The following is a 16,599-nucleotide window of genomic DNA, read 5'->3' on the forward strand; positions in this document are numbered from 1 at the left end:
GGGCAGTGTAGGTGCCATGCTGGGGCTGGTGTTTCAGGGTTTAAGGCAGTGCAGTGGTGTTCGGTCAGTGTAGGGGGCCGTGCAGGGGGTGGTGTTTCAATGTTTAGTGCAGTGGTGTTCGGGAAGTGTAGGGCGTATTGCTGGGGTGGTGTTTCAGGGTATAGGGCAGTGCAGTGGTGTTCGGGCAGTGTAGGGGGTCTTGCTGGGGTTGGTGTTTCAGGGTTTAGGGCAGTGCAGTGGTGTTCGGGCAGTGTAGGGGGTCATGGTGAGGCTGGTATTTCAGGGTTTAGTGCAGTACAGTGTTGTTCGGGCAGTGTGGGGGTCAGGCTGGGGCTGGTGATTCAGGGATTAGGGCACTGCCGTAGTGTTTGGGCAGTGTAGGGGGTCGTGCTGGGGCTGGTGTTTCGGGGTTGAGGGCAGTGCAGTGGAGTTCGGGCAGTGTAGGTGGCTGTGCTGGGGCTGTTGTTTCAGGGTTTAGGGCAGTGCACGGGTGTTCAGGCACTGAAGGGGCCGCGCTGAGGCTGGTGTTTTAGGGTTTAGGGCAGTGCAGTGATGTTCGTGCAGTCTAGGGGGTCTTGCTGGGAGTGGTGTTTCAGGGTTTAGGGCAGTGCAGTGGTGTTCGGGCAGTGTAGAGGGTCTTGCTGGGGGTGGTGTTTCAGGGATTAGGGCAGTGCAGTGGTGTTTGGGCAGTCTAGGGGGTCTTGCTGGGGGTGGTGTTTCAGGGTTTAGGGCAGTGGTGTTTGGGCAGCGTAGGTGGTCTTGCTGGGGGTGGTGTTTCAGGGATTAGGGCAGTGCAGTGGTGTTTGGGCAGTCTAGGGGGTCTTGCTGGGAGTGGTGTTTCAGGGTTTAGGGCAGTGGTGTTTGGGCAGCGTAGGTGGTCTTGCTGGGGCTGGTGTTTCAGGGATTAGGGCAGTGCAGTGGTGTTCGGGCAGTCTAGGGGGTCTTGCTGGGAGTGGTGTTTCAGGGTTTACGGCAGTGCAGTGGTGTTCGGGCAGTGTAGGGGGTCTTGCTGGGGGTGGTGTTTCAGGGATTAGGGCAGTGCAGTGGTGTTTGGGCAGTCTAGGGGGTCTTGCTGGGGGTGGTGTTTCAGGGTTGAGGGCAGTGGTGTTTGGGCAGCGTAGGTGGCCGTGCTGGGGGTGGTGTTTCAGGGATTAGGGCAGTGCAGTGGTGTTTGGGCAGTCTAGGGGGTCTTGCTTGGGCTGGTGTTTCAGGGTTAAGGCCAGTGCAGTGGTGTTCGGGCAGTAAAGGGGTTTTTTGCTGGGTGTGGTGTTTCATGGTTTAGGGCAGTGCAGTGGTGTTCGGGCAGTGTAGGAGGTCGTGCAGGGGCTGGTGTTTTAGGGATTAGGGCAGTGCAGTGGTATTCGGGCAGTGTAGGTGGGCGTGCTTGGGCTGGTGTTTCAGGGTTAAGGCCAGTGCAGTGGTGTTCGGGCAGTAAAGGGGTTTTTTGCTGGGTGTGGTGTTTCATGGTTTAGGGCAGTGCAGTGGTGTTCGGGCAGTGTAGGGGGTCTTGCTGGGGGTGGTTTTTCAGGGTTTAGGGCAGTGCAGTGGTGTTCGGGCAGTGTAGGGGGTCGTGCTGGGGCTGGTGTTTTAGGGTTTAGGGCAGTGCAGTGGTGTTCGAGCAGTGTAGGGGGCTGTGCTGGGGCTGGTGTTTCAGGATTTAGGGCAGTGCAGTGGTGTTCGGGCACTGTAGGGGTCGTGCTGGGGATGGTGTTTCAGGCTTTAGGGCAGTGCAGTGGTGATCGGGCAGTGTAGGGGGTCGTTCTGGGGCTGGTGTTTTTGTGTTTAGGGCAGTGCAGTGGTGTTCAGATAGTGTAGGGGGTGGTTCTGGGACTGGTGTTTCAGTAATTTTGGCAGTGATGTTCGGGAAGTGTAGGGGGTCTTGCTGTGGGTGGTGTTTCAGGGTTTAGGACAGAGCACTGGTGTTACGGCAGTGTAGGGGGTTGTGCTGTTGGGTGGTGTTTCAGTATTTAGCGCAGTGGTGTTCAGGCAGTGTCAGTGGTCGTGCTTGGGTTGATGTTCCAGGGTTAAGGGCAGTGCAGTGGTATTTGGGCAGTGTAGGGGGTCGTGCTGGGGCTTGTGTTTCAGAGTTTAGGTCAGTGCATTTGTGTTCAGGCAGTGTAGGGGGTCGTGCTGGGGCTGGTGTTTCAGGGTTTAGGGCAGTGCAGTGGTGTTCGGGCAGTGTAGGGGGTCGTGCTGGGGTGGTGTTTTAGGGTTGGTGTTTCAGAGTTTAGAGCAGTGCAGTGGTGTTCGGGCAGTGTAGGGGTCGTGCTGGAGGTGGAGTTTCAGTGTTTAGTGCAGTGGTGTTCAGGCAGTGTAGGGCGTATTGCTGGGGTGGTGTTTCATGGTTTAGGGCAGTGCAGTGGTGCTTGGGCAGTGTAGGGGGTCATGCTGGGGCTGGTGGTTCGGGGTTTAGGGCAGTGCAGTGGTGTTCGGGCAGTGTAGGGGGTCATACTGGGGCTGGTGTTTCAGGGTTTAGGACAGTGCAGTGTTGTTCGGGCAGTGTAGGGGGTCATGCTGGGACTGGTGTTTTAGGGTTGGTGTTTCAGGGTTTAGGGCAGTGCAGTGGTGTTCGGGCAGTGTAGGGGGTCATGCTGAGGCTGGTATTTCAGGGTTTAGTGCAGTACAGTGTTGTTCGGGCAGTGTGGGGGTCAGGCTGGGGCTGGTGATTCAGGGATTAGTGCAGTGCCGTGGTGTTTGGGCAGTGTAGGGGGTCGTGCTGGGGCTGGTGTTTCAGGGTTGAGGGCAGTGCAGTGGAGTTCGGGCAGTGTAGGTGGCTGTGCTGGGGCTGTTGTTTCAGGGTTTAGGGCAGTGCAGTGGTGTTCGTGCAGTATAGTGGGTCGTTCTGGGGCTGGTGTTTCTGGGTTTAGGGCAGTGCAGTGGTGTTCGGGCAGTGTAGGGGGTCATGCTGAGGGTGGTGTATAGGGTTGAGGGCAGTGCAGTGGTGTTCGGTCAGTGTAGGGGTCCATGCAGGGGGTGGTGTTTCAGTGTTTAGTGCAGTGGTGTTCGGGAAGTGTAGGGCGTATTGCTGGGGTGGTGTTTCAGGGTTTAGGGTAGTGCAGTGGTGTACGGGCAGTGTAGGGGGTCTTGCTGGGGTAGTGTTTTAGGGTTTAGGGCAGTGCAGTGGTGTTCGGGCAGTGTAGGGCTCGTGCTGGGGCTGGTGTTTCAGGGCTTAAGGCAGTGCAGTGGTGTTCGGGCAGTGTAGGGGGTTGTGCTGGGGCTGGTATTTCAGGGTTTAGGGCAGTGCAGTGGTATTCGGGCAGTGTAGATGCCATGCTGGGGCTGGTGTTTCAGGGTTTAGGGCAGTGGTGTTTGGGCAGCGTAGGTGGTCTTGCTGGGGCTGGTGTTTCAGGGATTAGGGCAGTGCAGTGGTGTTCGGGCAATCTAGGGGGTCTTGCTGGGAGTGGTGTTTCAGGGTTTAGGGCAGTGCAGTGGTGTTCAGGCGGTGTAGGGGGTCTTGCTGGGGGTGGTGTTTCAGGGATTAGGGCAGTGCAGTGGTGTTTGGGCAGTCTAGGGGGTCTTGCTGGAGGTGGTGTTTCAGGGTTGAGGGCACTGCAGTGTTGTTCGGGCAGTGTAGGGGGTTGTGTTGGGGCTGGTGTTTCAGGGATTAGGGCAGTGCAGTGGTGTTCGGGCAGTGTAGGGGGTCATGCTGGGGCTGGTGTTTCAGGGTTTAGGGCAGTGCAGTGGTATTCGGGCAGTGTAGATGCCGTGCTGGGGCTGGTGTTTCAGGGTTTAGGGCAGTGCTGTGGTGTTCGGGCAGTGTAGGAGGTCGTGCAGGGGCTGGTGTTTTAGGGATTAGGGCAGTGCAGTGGTATTCGGGCAGTGTAGGTGGGCGTGCTTGGGCTGGTGTTTCAGGGTTAAGGCCAGTGCAGTGGTGTTCGGGCAGTAAAGGGGTTTTTTGCTGGGTGTGGTGTTTCATGGTTTAGGGCAGTGCAGTGGTGTTCGGGCAGTGTAGGGGGTCTTGCTGGGGGTGGTTTTTCAGGGTTTAGGGCAGTGCAGTGGTGTTCGGGCAGTGTAGGGGGTCATGCTGGGGCTGGTGTTTTAGGGTTTAGGGCAGTGCAGTGGTGTTCGAGCAGTGTAGGGGGCTGTGCTGGGGCTGGTGTTTCAGGATTTAGGGCAGTGCAGTGGTGTTCGGGCACTGTAGGGGTCGTGCTGGGGATGGTGTTTCAGGCTTTAGGGCAGTGCAGTGGTGATCGGGCAGTGTAGGGGGTCGTTCTGGGGCTGGTGTTTTTGTGTTTAGGGCAGTGCAGTGGTGTTCAGATAGTGTAGGGGGTGGTTCTGGGACTGGTGTTTCAGTAATTTTGGCAGTGATGTTCGGGAAGTGTAGGGGGTCTTGCTGTGGGTGGTGTTTCAGGGTTTAGGACAGAGCACTGGTGTTACGGCAGTGTAGGGGGTTGTGCTGTTGGGTGGTGTTTCAGTATTTAGCGCAGTGGTGTTCAGGCAGTGTCAGTGGTCGTGCTTGGGTTAATGTTCCAGGGTTAAGGGCAGTGCAGTGGTATTTGGGCAGTGTAGGGGGTCGTGCTGGGGCTTGTGTTTCAGAGTTTAGGTCAGTGCATTTGTGTTCAGGCAGTGTAGGGGGTCGTGCTGGGGCTGGTGTTTCAGGGTTTAGGGCAGTGCAGTGGTGTTCGGGCAGTGTAGGGGGTCGTGCTGGGGTGGTGTTTTAGGGTTGGTGTTTCAGAGTTTAGAGCAGTGCAGTGGTGTTCGGGCAGTGTAGGGGTCGTGCTGGAGGTGGAGTTTCAGTGTTTAGTGCAGTGGTGTTCAGGCAGTGTAGGGCGTATTGCTGGGGTGGTGTTTCATGGTTTAGGGCAGTGCAGTGGTGCTTGGGCAGTGTAGGGGGTCATGCTGGGGCTGGTGGTTCGGGGTTTAGGGCAGTGCAGTGGTGTTCGGGCAGTGTAGGGGGTCATACTGGGGCTGGTGTTTCAGGGTTTAGGACAGTGCAGTGTTGTTCGGGCAGTGTAGGGGGTCATGCTGGGACTGGTGTTTTAGGGTTGGTGTTTCAGGGTTTAGGGCAGTGCAGTGGTGTTCGGGCAGTGTAGGGGGTCATGCTGAGGCTGGTATTTCAGGGTTTAGTGCAGTACAGTGTTGTTCGGGCAGTGTGGGGGTCAGGCTGGGGCTGGTGATTCAGGGATTAGTGCAGTGCCGTGGTGTTTGGGCAGTGTAGGGGGTCGTGCTGGGGCTGGTGTTTCAGGGTTGAGGGCAGTGCAGTGGAGTTCGGGCAGTGTAGGTGGCTGTGCTGGGGCTGTTGTTTCAGGGTTTAGGGCAGTGCAGTGGTGTTCGTGCAGTATAGTGGGTCGTTCTGGGGCTGGTGTTTCTGGGTTTAGGGCAGTGCAGTGGTGTTCGGGCAGTGTAGGGGGTCATGCTGAGGGTGGTGTATAGGGTTGAGGGCAGTGCAGTGGTGTTCGGTCAGTGTAGGGGTCCATGCAGGGGGTGGTGTTTCAGTGTTTAGTGCAGTGGTGTTCGGGAAGTGTAGGGCGTATTGCTGGGGTGGTGTTTCAGGGTTTAGGGTAGTGCAGTGGTGTTCGGGCAGTGTAGGGGGTCTTGCTGGGGTAGTGTTTTAGGGTTTAGGGCAGTGCAGTGGTGTTCGGGCAGTGTAGGGCTCGTGCTGGGGCTGGTGTTTCAGGGCTTAAGGCAGTGCAGTGGTGTTCGGGCAGTGTAGGGGGTTGTGCTGGGGCTGGTATTTCAGGGTTTAGGGCAGTGCAGTGGTATTCGGGCAGTGTAGATGCCATGCTGGGGCTGGTGTTTCAGGGTTTAGGGCAGTGGTGTTTGGGCAGCGTAGGTGGTCTTGCTGGGGCTGGTGTTTCAGGGATTAGGGCAGTGCAGTGGTGTTCGGGCAATCTAGGGGGTCTTGCTGGGAGTGGTGTTTCAGGGTTTAGGGCAGTGCAGTGGTGTTCAGGCAGTGTAGGGGGTCTTGCTGGGGGTGGTGTTTCAGGGATTAGGGCAGTGCAGTGGTGTTTGGGCAGTCTAGGGGGTCTTGCTGGGGGTGGTGTTTCAGGGTTGAGGGCACTGCAGTGTTGTTCGGGCAGTGTAGGGGGTTGTGTTGGGGCTGGTGTTTCAGGGATTAGGGCAGTGCAGTGGTGTTCGGGCAGTGTAGGGGGTCATGCTGGGGCTGGTGTTTCAGGGTTTAGGGCAGTGCAGTGGTATTCGGGCAGTGTAGATGCCATGCTGGGGCTGGTGTTTCAGGGTTTAGGGCAGTGCTGTGGTGTTCGGGCAGTGTAGGAGGTCGTGCAGGGGCTGGTGTTTTAGGGATTAGGGCAGTGCAGTGGTATTCGGGCAGTGTAGGTGGGCGTGCTTGGGCTGGTGTTTCAGGGTTAAGGCCAGTGCAGTGGTGTTCGGGCAGTAAAGGGGTTTTTTGCTGGGTGTGGTGTTTCATGGTTTAGGGCAGTGCAGTGGTGTTCGGGCAGTGTAGGGGGTCTTGCTGGGGGTGGTTTTTCAGGGTTTAGGGCAGTGCAGTGGTGTTCGGGCAGTGTAGGGGGTCGTGCTGGGGCTGGTGTTTTAGGGTTTAGGGCAGTGCAGTGGTGTTCGAGCAGTGTAGGGGGCTGTGCTGGGGCTGGTGTTTCAGGATTTAGGGCAGTGCAGTGGTGTTCGGGCACTGTAGGGGTCGTGCTGGGGATGGTGTTTCAGGCTTTAGGGCAGTGCAGTGGTGATCGGGCAGTGTAGGGGGTCGTTCTGGGGCTGGTGTTTTTGTGTTTAGGGCAGTGCAGTGGTGTTCAGATAGTGTAGGGGGTGGTTCTGGGACTGGTGTTTCAGTAATTTTGGCAGTGATGTTCGGGAAGTGTAGGGGGTCTTGCTGTGGGTGGTGTTTCAGGGTTTAGGGCAGAGCACTAGTGTTACGGCAGTGTAGGGGGTTGTGCTGTTGGGTGGTGTTTCAGTATTTAGCGCAGTGGTGTTCAGGCAGTGTCAGTGGTCGTGCTTGGGTTGATGTTCCAGGGTTAAGGGCAGTGCAGTGGTATTTGGGCAGTGTAGGGGGTCGTGCTGGGGCTTGTGTTTCAGAGTTTAGGTCAGTGCATTTGTGTTCAGGCAGTGTAGGGGGTCGTGCTGGGGCTGGTGTTTCAGGGTTTAGGGCAGTGCAGTGGTGTTCGGGCAGTGTAGGGGGTCGTGCTGGGGTGGTGTTTTAGGGTTGGTGTTTCAGAGTTTAGAGCAGTGCAGTGGTGTTCGGGCAGTGTAGGGGTCGTGCTGGAGGTGGAGTTTCAGTGTTTAGTGCAGTGGTGTTCAGGCAGTGTAGGGCGTATTGCTGGGGTGGTGTTTCATGGTTTAGGGCAGTGCAGTGGTGCTTGGGCAGTGTAGGGGGTCATGCTGGGGCTGGTGGTTCGGGGTTTAGGGCAGTGCAGTCGTATTCGGGCAGTGTAGGGGGTCATACTGGGGCTGGTGTTTCAGGGTTTAGGACAGTGCAGTGTTGTTCGGGCAGTGTAGGGGGTCATGCTGGGACTGATGTTTTAGGGTTGGTGTTTCAGGGTTTAGGGCAGTGCAGTGGTGTTCGGGCAGTGTAGGGGGTCATGCTGAGGCTGGTATTTCAGGGTTTAGTGCAGTACAGTGTTGTTCGGGCAGTGTGGGGGTCAGGCTGGGGCTGGTGATTCAGGGATTAGTGCAGTGCCGTGGTGTTTGGGCAGTGTAGGGGGTCGTGCTGGGGCTGGTGTTTCAGGGTTTAGGGCAGTGCAGTGGTGTTCGTGCAGTATAGTGGGTCGTTCTGGGGCTGGTGTTTCTGGGTTTAGGGCAGTGCAGTGGTGTTCGGGCAGTGTAGGGGGTCATGCTGAGGGTGGTGTATAGGGTTGAGGGCAGTGCAGTGGTGTTCGGTCAGTGTAGCGGGCCGTGCAGGGGGTGGTGTTTCAGTGTTTAGTGCAGTGGTGTTCGGGAAGTGTAGGGCGTATTGCTGGGGTGGTGTTTCAGGGTTTAGGGCAGTGCAGTGGTGTTCGGGCAGTGTAGGGGGTCTTGCTGGGGTAGTGTTTTAGGGTTTAGGGCAGTGCAGTGGTGTTCGGGCAGTGTAGGGCTCGTGCTGGGGCTGGTGTTTCAGGGCTTAAGGCAGTGCAGTGGTGTACGGGCAGTGTAGGGGGTTGTGCTGGGGCTGGTATTTCAGGGTTTAGGGCAGTGCAGTGTTGTTCAGGCAGTGTAAGAGGTCGTGTTGGGGCTGGTGTTTTAGGGATTAGGGCAGTGCAGTGGTGTTTGGGCAGTGTAGGGGGTCGTGCTGGGGCTGGTATTTCAGGGTTTAGGGCAGTGCAGTGTTGTTCGGGCAGTGTAGGGGGTTGTGTTGGGGCTGGTGTTTCAGGGATTAGGGCAGTGCGGTGGTGTTAGGGCAGTGTAGGGGGTCGTGCTGGGGCTGGTGTTTCAGGGTTTAGGGCAGTGCAGTGGTATTTGAGCAGTGTAGATGCCATGCTGGGGCTGGTGTTTCAGGGTTTAGGGCAGTGCAGTGGTGTTCGGTCAGTGTAGTGGGCCGTGCAGGGCGTGGTGTTTCAGTGTTTAGTGCAGTGGTTTTCGGGAAGTGTAGGGCGTATTGCTGGGGTGGTGTTTCAGGGTTTAGGGCAGTGCAGTGGTGTTCGGGCAGTGTAGGGGGTCTTGCTGGGGCTGGTGTTTCAGGGTTTAGGGCAGTGCAGTGTTGTTTGGGTAGTGTAGGGGGTCGTGCTGGGGCTGGTGTTTCAGGGCTTAAGGCAGTGCAGTGGTGTTCGGGCAGTGTAGGGGGTCGTGCTGGGGCTGGTATTTCAGGGTTTAGGGCAGTGCAGTGTTGTTCGGGCAGTGTAGGCGTTTGTGTTGGGGCTGGTGTTTCAGGGATTAGGGCAGTGCTGTGGTGTTCGGGCAGTGTAGGGGGTCGTGCTGGGGCTGGTGTTTCAGGGTTTAGTGCAGTACAGTGTTGTTCGGGCAGTGTGGGGGTCAGGCTGGGGCTGGTGATTCAGGGATTAGGGCAGTGCCGTGGTGTTTGGGCAGTGTAGGGGGTCGTGCTGGGGCTGGTGTTTCAGGGTTGAGGGCAGTGCAGTGGAGTTCGGGCAGTGTAGGTGGCTTTGCTGGGGCTGTTGTTTCAGGGTTTAGGGCAGTGCACGGGTGTTCGGGCACTGAAGGGGTCGCGCTGAGGCTGGTGTTTCAGGGTTTAGGGCAGTGCAGTGGTGTTCGTGCAGTATAGTGGGTCGTTCTGGGGCTGGTGTTTCTGGGTTTAGGGCAGTGCAGTGGTGTTCGGGCAGTGTAGGGGGTCATGCTGAGGGTGGTGTATAGGGTTGAGGGCAGTGCAGTGGTGTTCGGTCAGTGTAGGGGGCCGTGCAGGGGGTGGTGTTTCAGTGTTTAGTGCAGTGGTGTTCGGGAAGTGTAGGGCGTATTGCTGGGGTGGTGTTTCAGGGTTTAGGGCAGTGCAGTGGTGTTCGGGCAGTGTAGGGGGTCTTGCTGGGGTAGTGTTTTAGGGTTTAGGGCAGTGCAGTGGTGTTCGGGCAGTGTAGGGCTCGTGCTGGGGCTGGTGTTTCAGGGCTTAAGGCAGTGCAGTGGTGTTCGGGCAGTGTAGGGGGTTGTGCTGGGGCTGGTATTTCAGGGTTTATGGCAGTGCAGTGTTGTTCGGACAGTGTAAGAGGTCGTGTTGGGGCTGGTGTTTTAGGGATTAGGGCAGTGCAGTGGTGTTCGGGTAGTGTAGGGGGTCGTGCTGGGGCTGGTATTTCAGGGTTTAGGGCAGTGCAGTGTTGTTCGGGCAGTGTAGGGGGTTGTGTTGGGGCTGGTGTTTCAGGGATTAGGGCAGTGCAGTGGTGTTAGGGCAGTGTAGGGGGTCGTGCTGGGGCTGGTGTTTCAGGGTTTAGGGCAGTGCAGTGGTATTTGGGCAGTGTAGGTGCCATGCTGGGGCTGGTGTTTCAGGGTTTAGGGCAGTGCAGTGGTGTTCGGTCAGTGTAGTGGGCCGTGCAGGGCGTGGTGTTTCAGTGTTTAGTGCAGTGGTTTTCGGGAAGTGTAGGGCGTATTGCTGGGGTGGTGTTTCAGGGTTTAGGGCAGTGCAGTGGTGTTCGGGCAGTGTAGGGGGTCGTGTTGGGGCTGGTGTTTCAGGGATTAGGGCAGTGCAGTGCTGTTCGGTGAGTGTAGGGGGCCTTGCAGGGGGTGGTGTTTCAATGTTTAGTGCAGTGGTGTTCGGGAAGTGTAGGGCGTATTGCTGGGGTGGTGTTTCAGGGTTTAGGGCAGTGCAGTGGTGTTCGGGCAGTGTAGGGGGTCTTGCTGGGGCTGGTGTTTCAGGGTTTACGGCAGTGCAGTGTTGTTTGGGTAGTGTAGGGGGTCGTGCTGGGGCTGGTGTTTCAGGGCTTAAGGCAGTGCAGTGGTGTTCGGGCAGTGTAGGGGGTCGTGCTGGGGCTGGTATTTCAGGGTTTAGGGCAGTGCAGTGTTGTTCGGGCAGTGTAGGCGTTTGTGTTGGGGCTGGTGTTTCAGGGATTAGGGCAGTGCTGTGGTGTTCGGGCAGTGTAGGTTGTCGTGCTGGGGCTGGTGTTTCAGGGTTTAGGGCAGTGCAGTGGTATTTGGGCAGTGTAGGTGCCATGCTGGGGCTGGTGTTTCAGGGTTTAGGGCAGTGCAGTGGTGTTCGGGCAGTGTAGGGGCTCTTGCTGGGGATGGTGTTTCAGGGTTTAGGGAAGAGCAGTGGTGTTCGGGCAGTGTAGGGGATAGTGCTGTGGTTGATGTTTCAGGGTTAAGGGCAGTGCAGTGGTATTTGGGCAGTGTAGGGGTCGTGCTGGGGCTTGTGTTTCAGAGTTTAGGTCAGTGCATTTGTGTTCAGGCAGTGTAGGGGGTCGTGCTGGGGCTTGTATTTCAGGGTTTAGGGCATTGTAGTGTTGTTCGGGCAGTGTAGGGGGTCGTGCTTGGGCTGGTGTTTCAGGGTTTAGGGCAGTGCAGTGGTGTTCAGGCAGTGTAGGGGTCGTGCTGGAGGTGGAGTTTTAGTGTTTAGTGCAGTGGTGTTCAGGCAGTGTAGGGCGTATTGCTGGGGTAGTGTTTCACGGTTTAGGGCAGTGCAGTGGTGCTCGGGCAGTGTAGGGGGTCATGCTGGGGCTGGTGGTTTGGGGTTTAGGGCAGTGCAGTGGTGTTCGGGCAGTGTCGGGGGTCATACTGGGGCTGGTGTTTCAGGGTTTAGGACAGTGCAGTGTTGTTCGGGCAGTGTAGGGGGTCATGCTGGGACTGGTGTTTTAGGGTTGGTGTTTCAGGGTTTAGGGCAGTACAGTGTTGTTCGGGCAGTGTGGGGGTCGGGCTGGGGCTGCTGATTCAGGGATTAGGGCAGTGCCGTGGTGTTTGGGCAGTGTAGGGGGTCGTGCTGGGGCTGGTGTTTCAGGGTTGAGGGCAGTGCAGTGGAGTTCAGGCAGTGTAGGGGGTCGTGCTGGGGGTGGTGTTTTAGGGGTGGTGTTTCAGGGTTTAGGGCAGAGCAGTGGTGTTCGGGCAGTGTAGGGGGTCATGCTGAGGGTGGTGTATAGGGTTTAGGGCAGTGCAGTGGTGTTCGGTCAGTGTGGGGGTCTGTGCAGGGGGTGGTGTTTCAGTGTTTAGTACAGTGGTGTTCGGGCAGTGTAGGGGGTCTTGCTGGGGTAGTGTTTTAGAGTTGAGGGCAGTGCAGTGGTGTTCCGGCAGTGTAGGGGGTCGTGCTGGGGCTGGTGTTTCAGGGCTTAAGGCAGTGCAGTCGTGTTCGGGCAGTGTAGGGGGTCGTGCTGGGGCTGGTATTTCAGGGTTTAGGGCAGTGCAGTGTTGTTCGGGCAGTGTAGGAGGTCGTGTTGGGGCTGGTGTTTCAGGGATTAGGGCAGTGCATTGGTGTTCGGGCAGTGTAGGGGGTCGTGCTTCGGGTGGTATTTCAGGGTTTAGGGCAGTGCAGTGTTGTTCGGGCAGTGTAGGGGGTTGTGTTGGGGCTGGTGTTTCAGGGATTAGCGCAGTGCAGTGGTGTTCGGGCAGTGTAGGGGGTCGTGATGGGGCTGGTGTTTCAGGGTTTAGGGCAGTGCAGTGGTATTTGGGCAGTGTAGGGGCCATGCTGGGGCTGGTGTTTCAGGGTTTAGGGCAGTGCAGTGGTGTTCGGTCAGTGTAGGGGGCAGTGCAGGGGGTGGTGTTTCAATGTTTAGTGCAGTGGTGTTCGGGAAGTGTAGGGCGTATTGCTGGGGTGGTGTTTCAGGGTTTAGGGCAGTGCAGTGGTGTTCGGGCAGTGTAGGGGGTCTTGCTGGGTCTGGTGGTTCGGGGTTTAGGGCAGTGCAGTGGTGTTCGGGCAGTGTAGGGGGTCATACTGCGGCTGGTGTTTCAGGGTTTAGGACAGTGCAGTGTTGTTCGGGCAGTGTAGGGGGTCATGCTGGGACTGGTGTTTTAGGGTTGGTGTTTCAGGGTTTAGGGCAGTGCAGTGGTGTTCGGGCAGTGTAGGGGGTCATGCTGAGGCTGGTATTTCAGGGTTTAGTGCAGTACAGTGTTGTTCGGGCAGTGTTGGGGTCAGGCTGGGGCTGGTGATTCAGGGATTATGGCAGTGCCGTGGTGTTTGGGCAGTGTAGGGGGTCGTGCTGGGGCTGGTGTTTCGGGGTTGAGGGTAGTGCAGTGGAGTTCGGGCAGTGTAGGTGGCTGTGCTGGGGCTGTTGTTTCAGGGTTTAGGGCAGTGCACGGGTGTTCGGGCACTGAAGGGGTCGCGCTGAGGCTGGTGTTTCAGGGTTTAGGGCAGTGCAGTGATGTTCGGGCAGTCTAGGGGGTCTTGCTGGGAGTGGTGTTTCAGGGTTTAGGGCAGTGCAGTGGTGTTCGGGCAGTGTAGGGGGTCTTGCTGGGGGTGGTGTTTCAGGGATTAGGGCAGTGCAGTGGTGTTTGGGCAGTCTAGGGGGTCTTGCTGGGGGTGGTGTTTCAGGGTTTAGGGCAGTGGTGTTTGGGCAGCGTAGGTGGTATTGCTGGGGGTGGTGTTTCAGGGATTAGGGCAGTGCAGTGGTGTTTGGGCAGTCTAGGGGGTCTTGCTGGGAGTGGTGTTTCAGGGTTTAGGGCAGTGGTGTTTGGGCAGCGTAGGTGGTCTTGCTGGGGCTGGTGTTTCAGGGATTAGGGCAGTGCAGTGGTGTTCGGGCAGTCTAGGGGGTCTTGCTGGGAGTGGTGTTTCAGGGTTTAGGGCAGTGCAGTGGTGTTCGGGCAGTGAAGGGGGTCTTGCTGGGGGTGGTGTTTCAGGGATTAGGGCAGTGCAGTGGTGTTTGGGCAGTCTAGGGGGTCTTGTTGGGGGTGGTGTTTCAGGGTTGTGGGCAGTGGTGTTTGGGCAGCGTAGGTGGCCGTGCTGGGGGTGGTGTTTCAGGGATTAGGGCAGTGCAGTGGTGTTTGGGCAGTCTAGGGGGTCTTGCTGGGAGTGGTGTTTCAGGGTTTAGGGCAGTGGTGTTTGGGCAGCGTAGGTGGTCTTGCTGGGGCTGGTGTTTCAGGGATTAGGGCAGTGCAGTGGTGTTCGGGCAATCTAGGGGGTCTTGCTGGGAGTGGTGTTTCAGGGTTTAGGGCAGTGCAGTGGTGTTCGGGCAGTGTAGGGGGTCTTGCTGGGGGTGGTGTTTCAGGGATTAGGGCAGTGCAGTGGTGTTTGGGCAGTCTAGGGGGTCTTGCTGGGGGTGGTGTTTCAGGGTTGAGGGCACTGCAGTGTTGTTCGGGCAGTGTAGGGGGTTGTGTTGGGGCTGGTGTTTCAGGGATTAGGGCAGTGCAGTGGTGTTCGGGCAGTGTAGGGGGTCGTGCTGGGGCTGGTGTTTCAGGGTTTAGGGCAGTGCAGTGGTATTCGGGCAGTGTAGATGCCATGCTGGGGCTGGTGTTTCAGGGTTTAGGGCAGTGCTGTGGTGTTCGGGCAGTGTAGGAGGTCGTGCAGGGGGTGGTGTTTTAGGGATTAGGGCAGTGCAGTGGTATTCGGGCAGTGTAGGTGGCCGTGCTTGGGCTGGTGTTTCAGGGTTAAGGCCAGTGCAGTGGTGTTCGGGCAGTAAAGGTTTTTTTTGCTGGGTGTGGTGTTTCATGGTTTAGGGCAGTGCAGTGGTGTTCGGGCAGTGTAGGGGGTCTTGCTGGGGTGGTTTTTCAGGGTTTAGGGCAGTGCATTGGTGTTCGGGCAGTGTAGGGGGTCTTGCTGGGGTAGTGTTTTAGAGTTGAGGGCAGTGCAGTGGTGTTCGGGCAGTGTAGGGGGTCGTGCTGGGGCTGGTGTTTCAGGGCTTAAGGCAGTGCAGTCGTGTTCGGGCAGTGTAGGGGGTCGTGCTGGGGCTGGTATTTCAGGGTTTAGGGCAGTGCAGTGTTGTTCGGGCAGTGTAGGAGGTCGTGTTGGGGCAGTGTAGGAGGTCGTGTTGGGGCTGGTGTTTCAGGGATTAGGGCAGTGCAGTGGTGTTCGGGCAGTGTAGGGGGTCGTGCTTCGGGTGGTATTTCAGGGTTTAGGGCAGTGCAGTGTTGTTCGGGCAGTGTAGGGGGTTGTGTTGGGGCTGGTTTTTCAGGGATTAGCACAGTGCAGTGGTGTTCGGGCAGTGTAGGGGGTCGTGATGGGGCTGGTGTTTCAGGGTTTAGGGCAGTGCAGTGGTATTTGGGCAGTGTAGGGGCCATGCTGGGGCTGGTGTTTCAGGGTTTAGGGCAGTGCAGTGGTGTTCGGTCAGTGTAGGGGGCCGTGCAGGGGGTGGTGTTTCAATGTTTAGTGCAGTGGTGTTCGGGAAGTGTAGGGCGTATTGTTGGGGTGGTGTTTCAGGGTTTAGGGCAGTGCAGTGGTGTTCGGGCAGTGTAGGGGGTCTTGCTGGGGCTGGTGGTTCGGGGTTTAGGGCAGTGCAGGGGTGTTCGGGCAGTGTAGGGGGTCATACTGGGGCTGGTGTTTCAGGGTTTAGGACAGTGCAGTGTTGTTCGGGCAGTGTAGGGGGTCATGCTGGGTCTGGTGTTTTAGGGTTGGTGTTTCAGGGTTTAGGGCAGTGCAGTGGTGTTCGGGCAGTGTAGGGGGTCATGCTGAGGCTGGTATTTCAGGGTTTAGTGCAGTACAGTGTTGTTCGGGCAGTGTGGGGGTCAGGCTGGGGCTGGTGATTCAGGGATTAGGGCAGTGCCGTGGTGTTTGGGCAGTGTAGGGGGTCGTGCTGGGGCTGGTGTTTCGGGGTTGAGGGCAGTGCAGTGGAGTTCGGGCAGTGTAGGTGGCTGTGCTGGGGCTGTTGTTTCAGGGTTTAGGGCAGTGCACGGGTGTTCGGGCACTGAAGGGGTCGCGCTGAGGCTGGTGTTTCAGGGTTTAGGGCAGTGCAGTGATGTTCGGGCAGTCTAGGGGGTCTTGCTGGGAGTGGTGTTTCAGGGTTTAGGGCAGTGCAGTGGTGTTCGGGCAGTGTAGGGGGTCTTGCTGGGGGTGGTGTTTCAGGGATTATGGCAGTGCAGTGGTGTTTGGGCAGTCTAGGGGGTCTTGCTGGGGGTGGTGTTTCAGGGTTTAGGGCAGTGGTGTTTGGGCAGCGTAGGTTGTCTTGCTGGGGCTGGTGTTTCAGGGATTAGGGCAGTCCAGTGGTGTTCGGGCAGTCTAGGGGGTCTTGCTGGGAGTGGTGTTTCAGGGTTTAGGGCAGTGCAGTGGTGTTCGGGCAGTGAAGGGGGTCTTGCTGGGGGTGGTGTTTCAGGGATTAGGGCAGTGCAGTGGTGTTTGGGCAGTCTAGGGGGTCTTGTTGGGGGTGGTGTTTCAGGGTTGAGGGCAGTGGTGTTTGGGCAGCGTAGGTGGCCGTGCGGGGGGTGGTGTTTCAGGGATTAGGGCAGTGCAGTGGTGTTTGGGCAGTCTAGGGGGTCTTGCTGGGAGTGGTGTTTCAGGGTTTAGGGCAGTGGTGTTTGGGCAGCGTAGGTGGTCTTACTGGGGCTGGTGTTTCAGGGATTAGGGCAGTGCAGTGGTGTTCGGGCAATCTAGGGGGTCTTGCTGGGAGTGGTGTTTCAGGGTTTAGGGCAGTGCAGTGGTGTTCGGGCAGTGTAGGGGGTCTTGCTGGGGGTGGTGTTTCAGGGATTAGGGCAGTGCAGTGGTGTTTGGGCAGTCTAGGGGGTCTTGCTGGGGGTGGTGTTTCAGGGTTGAGGGCACTGCAGTGTTGTTCGGGCAGTGTAGGGGGTTGTGTTGGGGCTGGTGTTTCAGGGATTAGGGCAGTGCAGTGGTGTTCGGGCAGTGTAGGGGGTCGTGCTGGGGCTGGTGTTTCAGGGTTTAGGACAGTGCATTGGTATTCGGGCAGTGTAGATGCCATGCTGGGGCTGGTGTTTCAGGGTTTAGGGCAGTGCTGTGGTGTTCGGGCAGTGTAGGAGGTCGTGCAGGGGGTGGTGTTTTAGGGATTAGGGCAGTGCAGTGGTATTCGGGCAGTGTAGGTGGCCGTGCTTGGGCTGGTGTTTCAGGGTTAAGGCCAGTGCAGTGGTGTTCGGGCAGTGTAGGGGGTCTTGCTGGGGTGGTTTTTCAGGGTTTAGGGCAGTGCAGTGGTGTTCGGGCAGTGTAGGGGGTCTTGCTGGGGTGGTTTTTCAGGGTTTAGGGCAGTGCAGTGGTGTTCGGGCAGTGTAGGGGGTCGTGCTGGGGCTGGTGTTTCAGGGTTTAGGGCAGTGCAGTGGTGTTCAGGCAGTGTAGGGGGCTGTGCTGGGGCTGGTGTTTCAGGATTTAGGGCAGTGCAGTGGTGTTCGGGCACTGTAGGGGTCGTGCTGGGGATGGTGTTTCAGGCTTTAGGGCAGTGCAGTGGTGATCGGGCAGTGTAGGGGGTCGTTCTGGGGCTG

Source organism: Triturus cristatus, chromosome 1_1 (genome assembly GCF_964204655.1).
Source record: "Triturus cristatus chromosome 1_1, aTriCri1.1, whole genome shotgun sequence".
In the NCBI taxonomy this organism is placed as follows: domain Eukaryota; kingdom Metazoa; phylum Chordata; class Amphibia; order Caudata; family Salamandridae; genus Triturus; species Triturus cristatus.